The 5933-nt window shown below is 42.3% G+C and overlaps 1 long non-coding RNA gene across 1 annotated transcript; it reads left to right on the top strand.

The window, feature by feature from the left end:
• Window positions 1-498: 498 nt before the first annotated feature.
• LOC144374452 (uncharacterized) lies at window positions 499-3422 on the top strand. Its single transcript, XR_013433848.1, has 3 exons — window positions 499-571; window positions 832-1098; window positions 1659-3422. It is a non-coding gene; the product is annotated as an uncharacterized LOC144374452 (long non-coding RNA).
• The last annotated feature ends 2511 nt before the right edge of the window (window positions 3423-5933 follow it).

Genomic DNA, 5933 nt, shown 5'->3' with positions numbered 1-5933 from the left:
TCAGGAGGACAGATACCATCTTGTATTTTTTGTAACCAAAAGTTAGTAGAGGTCACTGAAAGTGCTTTCAGATTTTCTCCTAGTAACACTGTGCCTGTGAGGGGTCCCTGATAGAACAAGAGCATCCTACAATCTCAGTTAAATGTGACACCAAAATAAGGATCTAGAAGATTAAGGGGGTCTAGGATAAAGAGTCCTCTATCTGCCAGCCTGGCCCTTCAGAGGGAGTCTGAGAGTCACAAAAGGATGGGAACTAATGGCCCTCTTCTCCCTGTCCTGAACCTCACATCCATATTTCTCTCACAGTTATCCACTCTCTTTGCCTCAACTTCACTGTCAAATCTCAGTCCAGACCTGGGGAGTCCTGGTGTGAAGTGCAGGGCTCAGTGGATAAGACTGCTTTCCTTCAGTATGACTCTGAGAGCAATAAGATCAAACATTTGGGTCACCTGGGAAGGGAGGTGAATGCCACCAAAACATGGACACAATTGACGGAAATGCTGAGAGAACTGAGGCAAGATCTCAGGATGATCCTGCTTGACATGGACTTGGAAAAAAAATAAGACCATGGGTAAGTATGGAATGGGGTGAAGAGATAAAACAGGAGAGAGGAAGGGATGGAGTGTACATGTGGAGGAGGCTCTGGATGTATTTGTGTAAAAGAGATTAACATTGGCCCAGCCTTAGAGGGATGTGGGGCTTAATGGGCAAGAAAGGGCAAATCTGGAAGAAAAGAATAAAGGCCTCTAAATGTGCAGAGAAATGCTCAACTTATTGGGAGGTGATGAATCTATCAAGAGTGAAAGATGATAGTTTTGTTGTGTATTGCAGGTCATCTCACCCTGCAGGCCAAGATGTCTTGTCAGTTTGAAGGAAAAAATCACATTGGTTCATTCTGGAATTTCAGCATTGATGGACAGCCATCTCTCTACTTAAATGTGATGCACATGGAGTGGACAGTGATTAATCCTAGAGCCAGAGGGATCAAGGAGAAGTTGGAGAATGAGAAAGAACTGACAGAACGTTTAAGGAAGGTCTCCATGGGAGATTGCAATCAGTGGCTCGGGGAATTCTCAGAGCACTTGGAGGAAATGCCAGGTAGAGAGCTGAGTTACTATGAAACTCAGCAGGATGGGAAAGATGTGGGAATTCTCTTTAAAGGTCTGATGACTTCCCTGTGGGGTGTGAGCATGTGCATATAATGGAAAATTTGATGGGCTGAATGACTGACTTCTTCATCGGCTTCTTGACTGGACAATCAGTGATAGCCATGTGGATTTGTCACTAGCCTCCTTTCTCATCTCACCTCCCAAGGTCTCTTCTTTACAGAAGCCCCCATTGTCCATTAATCAATGATGCAGTCATTAATGGTCGGCCAACTAGTTCCCAGGTATATATATATATATTTCTGTAAACTTCCAGGCCTTCTCTTGTTACAACAAATTGGATGGACTTTTGCTGTCCCCTCCAGTTGTAATGTGAGCTGTATAAGGACATAGCACAACCTCTGTTTATCTCTGTACCCCCAGGACCTGGTAGAATAATTGTCCCATGATGAGTCAGTATATATGAGTTGAATGCACTGTATGGGGAAAACAGGTGCTGAACAATGGATATTTTTAATTTTGACAGGGATTTTGCTCTTTTGTTTGTTTTAGCACCAACATCAACAGTCCCAGTTACCAGTGGGTCTCCACGTACCTCATCTGTTTCAGTGACCAGCTTAGGGATCATCATTGTCTTAATTTTAGTCGTCAGTCATCATCATCTTCATGCCCATCAAGTTGTATAGGAAATCAACAGACACCATGAAAGGTGAGGAATAGTCTGTCCTCTGGCCTTTGGGTGGTGCTGTCTCAGTCTGGTAGGGCCTTAGGACAGGTGTCCCACCAGTTTCACCCAAGCCCCTGGCCACTGATATCTCTCCACAGAAGTAATGCCCTTCCTTAGCCTTGAGCACTGCCCATTCCACAGTAGTGCTGGAATGACTGCTGCTGAGTAGAGGAGGCCACTGTAGGTAGCACAGCAGTGCAGTGAGAGGAGGGACACATAGGAGTCTCCTCCTGAGTGGGGCAGTGCCTCAGATCTGGAGAATCTGGTGGGTGTTGGCTCCAGATCTTTGGTTGAGGAGTTATTTGCTCTCTGGGAAAATATAACACAGGTTAATAGTTTTCCTTAATGTGTAGAAGCTGTTCCATCATCTACTATGTCTTCTGTGGACCATGGGAAGGCAACATCATCAGACCACCCTTGGTGGCAAGAAGTGTCCTTAGATGACTGTCTCTACTCTGCCACTCTTTCCAACAAACTTTCCTCCATTTGAGTGGAATTGGAAAGCCTGTAGACATTTTCCTTATTTATAGAGGAAGATGATTTAAAAGGATATTTATCTTGGTTTAATGAGGTTTATCTATGTATTCACACTTATTTTTGTATATAATTAAGTTACTGATGGACAGAAACCACAAGTCAACTCTGCTAACTCACTAGATATTATGACACAAATGATTAAGGCCATAGAGTGAAGTGACATGTGGATATATTAACATCTTGTTGTGACACCTGGCACAAAAGCTCTTAGCAACCTTCATTGCAACCCAGAGGAACAAGGCATGTTCTGTCCAAGAAAGATTGGATCTGAAGCCCTGGAGGTGGGCAGGAGGCTCTTTCAGATATTCTTTCCTTAAGGGCTCTGCCGCAGCCTTGGGGATAAGGGCTGCTCCCCAGACACATCATCTATGAATCTTTAGAGCTGTTTCCCTCTCAATAGATAATCACTGTTAGAATTAATAATTCCTCATACTAAACATTGCCTCTATAAGTTACTTTAGTTTTAGTTTCACAATTGGACCTAGAGTGACACCACTGCTCTCCAAATCATTATTCTGTATTATTTTGGCATGGCCAGTGAGTAACTCACCACACAAATGCCCCTTCCCAATGCATACTTCTCAGTCTTCTCTAAAACTACCAGTGAAGTTCCCAGTGACTGAATACGCTGAAGCAGAAGGATCACAAGTTCAAAACCAACCTCAGAAACTTTTTTTTTAATGGCATCTTTTTTTTCTTATAATATTTTTGTTTTGTTTTAGTTATTTATTTTTAGTATTTTTATTTGCTCTTTTTAATTATACATGATAGTAGAACGTATTTTGACATATCATACATACATGGAGTATAACTTCCCATTGTTGCGGTTTTTACATGATGTGGAGTTACACTGTTCATGTATTTATATATGAACATAGGAAAGTTATGTCTGATTCATACTGTTTTTCCTTCTCCCACCCCCCTCTGTTTCCCCATTTACCTGTGTCTAATCCCGAGAACCTCCCCTTATTGTGAGTCAGCCTGCAGCCTCAGTAGCTTAGTGAGGCTAAGCAAGTTCGGAAGACTGTATCAAAAATAAATAAATTTCAAAACACTGGCAGTATAGCTCCGTGGTACTGTGCCTTTGGATTCAGTTTCCAATATCAAAAATTTCTATTTCTTAATAAAAAGTAAAATTGTATAAGTAAATATTACCTAATATTTTCAAAAGATTAGTCTACCATTCATGTCAGTATGAAACACATGAGATCATCTGAACAGGTAAATGTTGTTGCCCCTGTACACCCAACATAGGAAGCCTATTTAAGAGCTGGAGGAGCACACTTGTTTCCTCTTGGAGTTCTCACAATTTGTCTTGAAAACTGGTTCAAGAATCTTTTACAAAAAATTATATTTTCCAAGTCTCATAACAAGAAGACTTAGGTAGTCCTTCTAGAACTCTCCTCTAAACCAGCACTTCTCAACTACAGATGATTTTGTCCATCAGTGGAACATTTGGCACTTTCTGGAGGCAAATTAGGCTATTACAACTGGGTAGAGGGTGTGAACTATCTGGCCCAAATGGCAGTAACTATCAGGCTAAGAAATCTCTCAGAATTTGGACTGGCCTGTGCCCATTGCCCATAACACATTACCACACGTCGCTCACATCCTCCTTGGGTGAGGAAGTGGGTACCCATCAGAGGGATGGACTGCTGTGAAATAAAAGCAAAAGGCAAGAATTATATATTTTCAAAGCAATGTCATGACCTGTTTAGCTGACCAGAGGGGTCTGACTTCTAACAAAGAAAAAGCCCATGCTTGCTTATTTATAGTGGTACAGAACAAAGGGGATAGATAGAGATTTCCTTGGGGCAGGAAGGTGGACAGGATGACAGTGGAGACAAACAGGTTGTTTATCCTTGGCAGGTTATGCCTATTTCCAGTGGCTGTGTTTGAACAGGAGCTTAGAGCCAGGTCAGGATCCCAGCATGATCTGGGATATCTCCAACTAGAGAATTCTACCCAGGAGTCCTGGAAGACTGACTTCCCTGCTTTAATGGCTCCAACATTGTACAGTTTGCATACAGTTCACACATGACTCCTAACACATAACACAGTTCCAACAGTGGCCAATCTTATTGTCTGCACATTCATCAAAGCCCAGGAATGGAACTTATTTGCACAGGAAATTAGAATTTACTAGAATACTGAGGACTGTCATTATCCTGGCTCTCCCCAGGGGCACTCCTATTATCAGGTCTATTCTCTTCCTCTAAGTCCAAGATTCATTCCTTTTGGCTGAACTCTAGAATTATTGTTCAAACTGAAGTAAGGCAGAAAATCATTCAGTGCTTGAAGCTGACAAACATGAATGTCAATACAAAAGGAGCACCCAGTTTGAAGCAAGAGATGGTGATCAGAAAAAAATGGAAAGAACCAGACACTAAAGGGATGGTTTATAACTAATTATTGTAATTTCTGACTGCAAAATTGATTCATACTGATCACAGATTGTTTTAGTCAGCTTTTTCACTGCTATGACTAAAAGACCCAACCAGCACAACTGTAGAGGAGGAAAAGTTTATTTAAGGGCTCACAATTTCCAAGGTCTTATTTCACAGAAGGCCAGCTCCATTCCTCGAAGCTCATGGCACAAGAGTGTGACACAGGGAAGCAGCTCTCATGTTATCAGAAAGCAGAGAGAAATATTTGCCAGAAACAAATATATACCCCATAGCCACACCCCACTGTCCTTCAGTAATCACTCAGTAATCCCATCAGGTATTAATTCGCTGGCTGGATTAAGGCTATAACCCAATCATTTCTCCTCCAAACCCTCTTGCATTGTCTTACACATGAGCTTTGGGGGGATACCACATCTAGACCATAACACAGACCATTTGAAAATCAGTAATATATAGCCAGGTGCAATGGCACCTGTAATCCCAGCAGCTCAAGAGTCAAGGCAGGAGGATTGCAAATTCAAAGCCAGCCTCAGCAATTTAGTGAGGCCCTAAGCAATTCAGTGAAACTCTGTGTCTAAAGGGCTGGGTATGTGGCTCAGTAGTTGAGTGCCCCTGGGTTCAATCCCCAGTACCCCAAACAAACAAACAATCTTACATGTATGTTAACTACTCAAAGATAATTAGTATGGGTAGCATCAGGAAGATCGACAAATAGGAGTGCTTCAGCTTCATCCTGCCCCATTCATACAAATTCACCCAGCAAATTTCCAAAGACAAGAACATTACCCTGGGAGTGAGCCTAGACAACGTTTCTCAAGAAATGCAGGATTCAAAGGGTAAGTGAAACAGCTTTTCCCATGCTGTCCGTCCCCCAGCTGGAATGAAACCACACACATCCCCCTACACATAAGAGCTTTTACAGTGGAAAATGTGAGGTGGAGGTGGACATTCAGCTTCACTGATATTTTGGGGCTCTTCACAAGAGGCAGGCCCCTCTCTTGCCACCCCCCCCCAAAAAAAAAATTGGGAGAACTTGCAGAACTGGATTAACTGTAGCAACTGTAAGCAAAAAAAAAAGAGCCCACAGCAAAAGATGTGCATATCTTGGTGGTTGGCCTATGCTTTGGCCCAGGGAACACTATAAAATTCTAATAT

The sequence above is a fragment of the Ictidomys tridecemlineatus genome, unplaced genomic scaffold, assembly GCF_052094955.1.
Source record: "Ictidomys tridecemlineatus isolate mIctTri1 unplaced genomic scaffold, mIctTri1.hap1 Scaffold_70, whole genome shotgun sequence".
In the NCBI taxonomy this organism is placed as follows: Eukaryota; Metazoa; Chordata; class Mammalia; order Rodentia; family Sciuridae; genus Ictidomys; species Ictidomys tridecemlineatus.
This window is presented reverse-complemented; position numbering and strand designations above follow the sequence as displayed.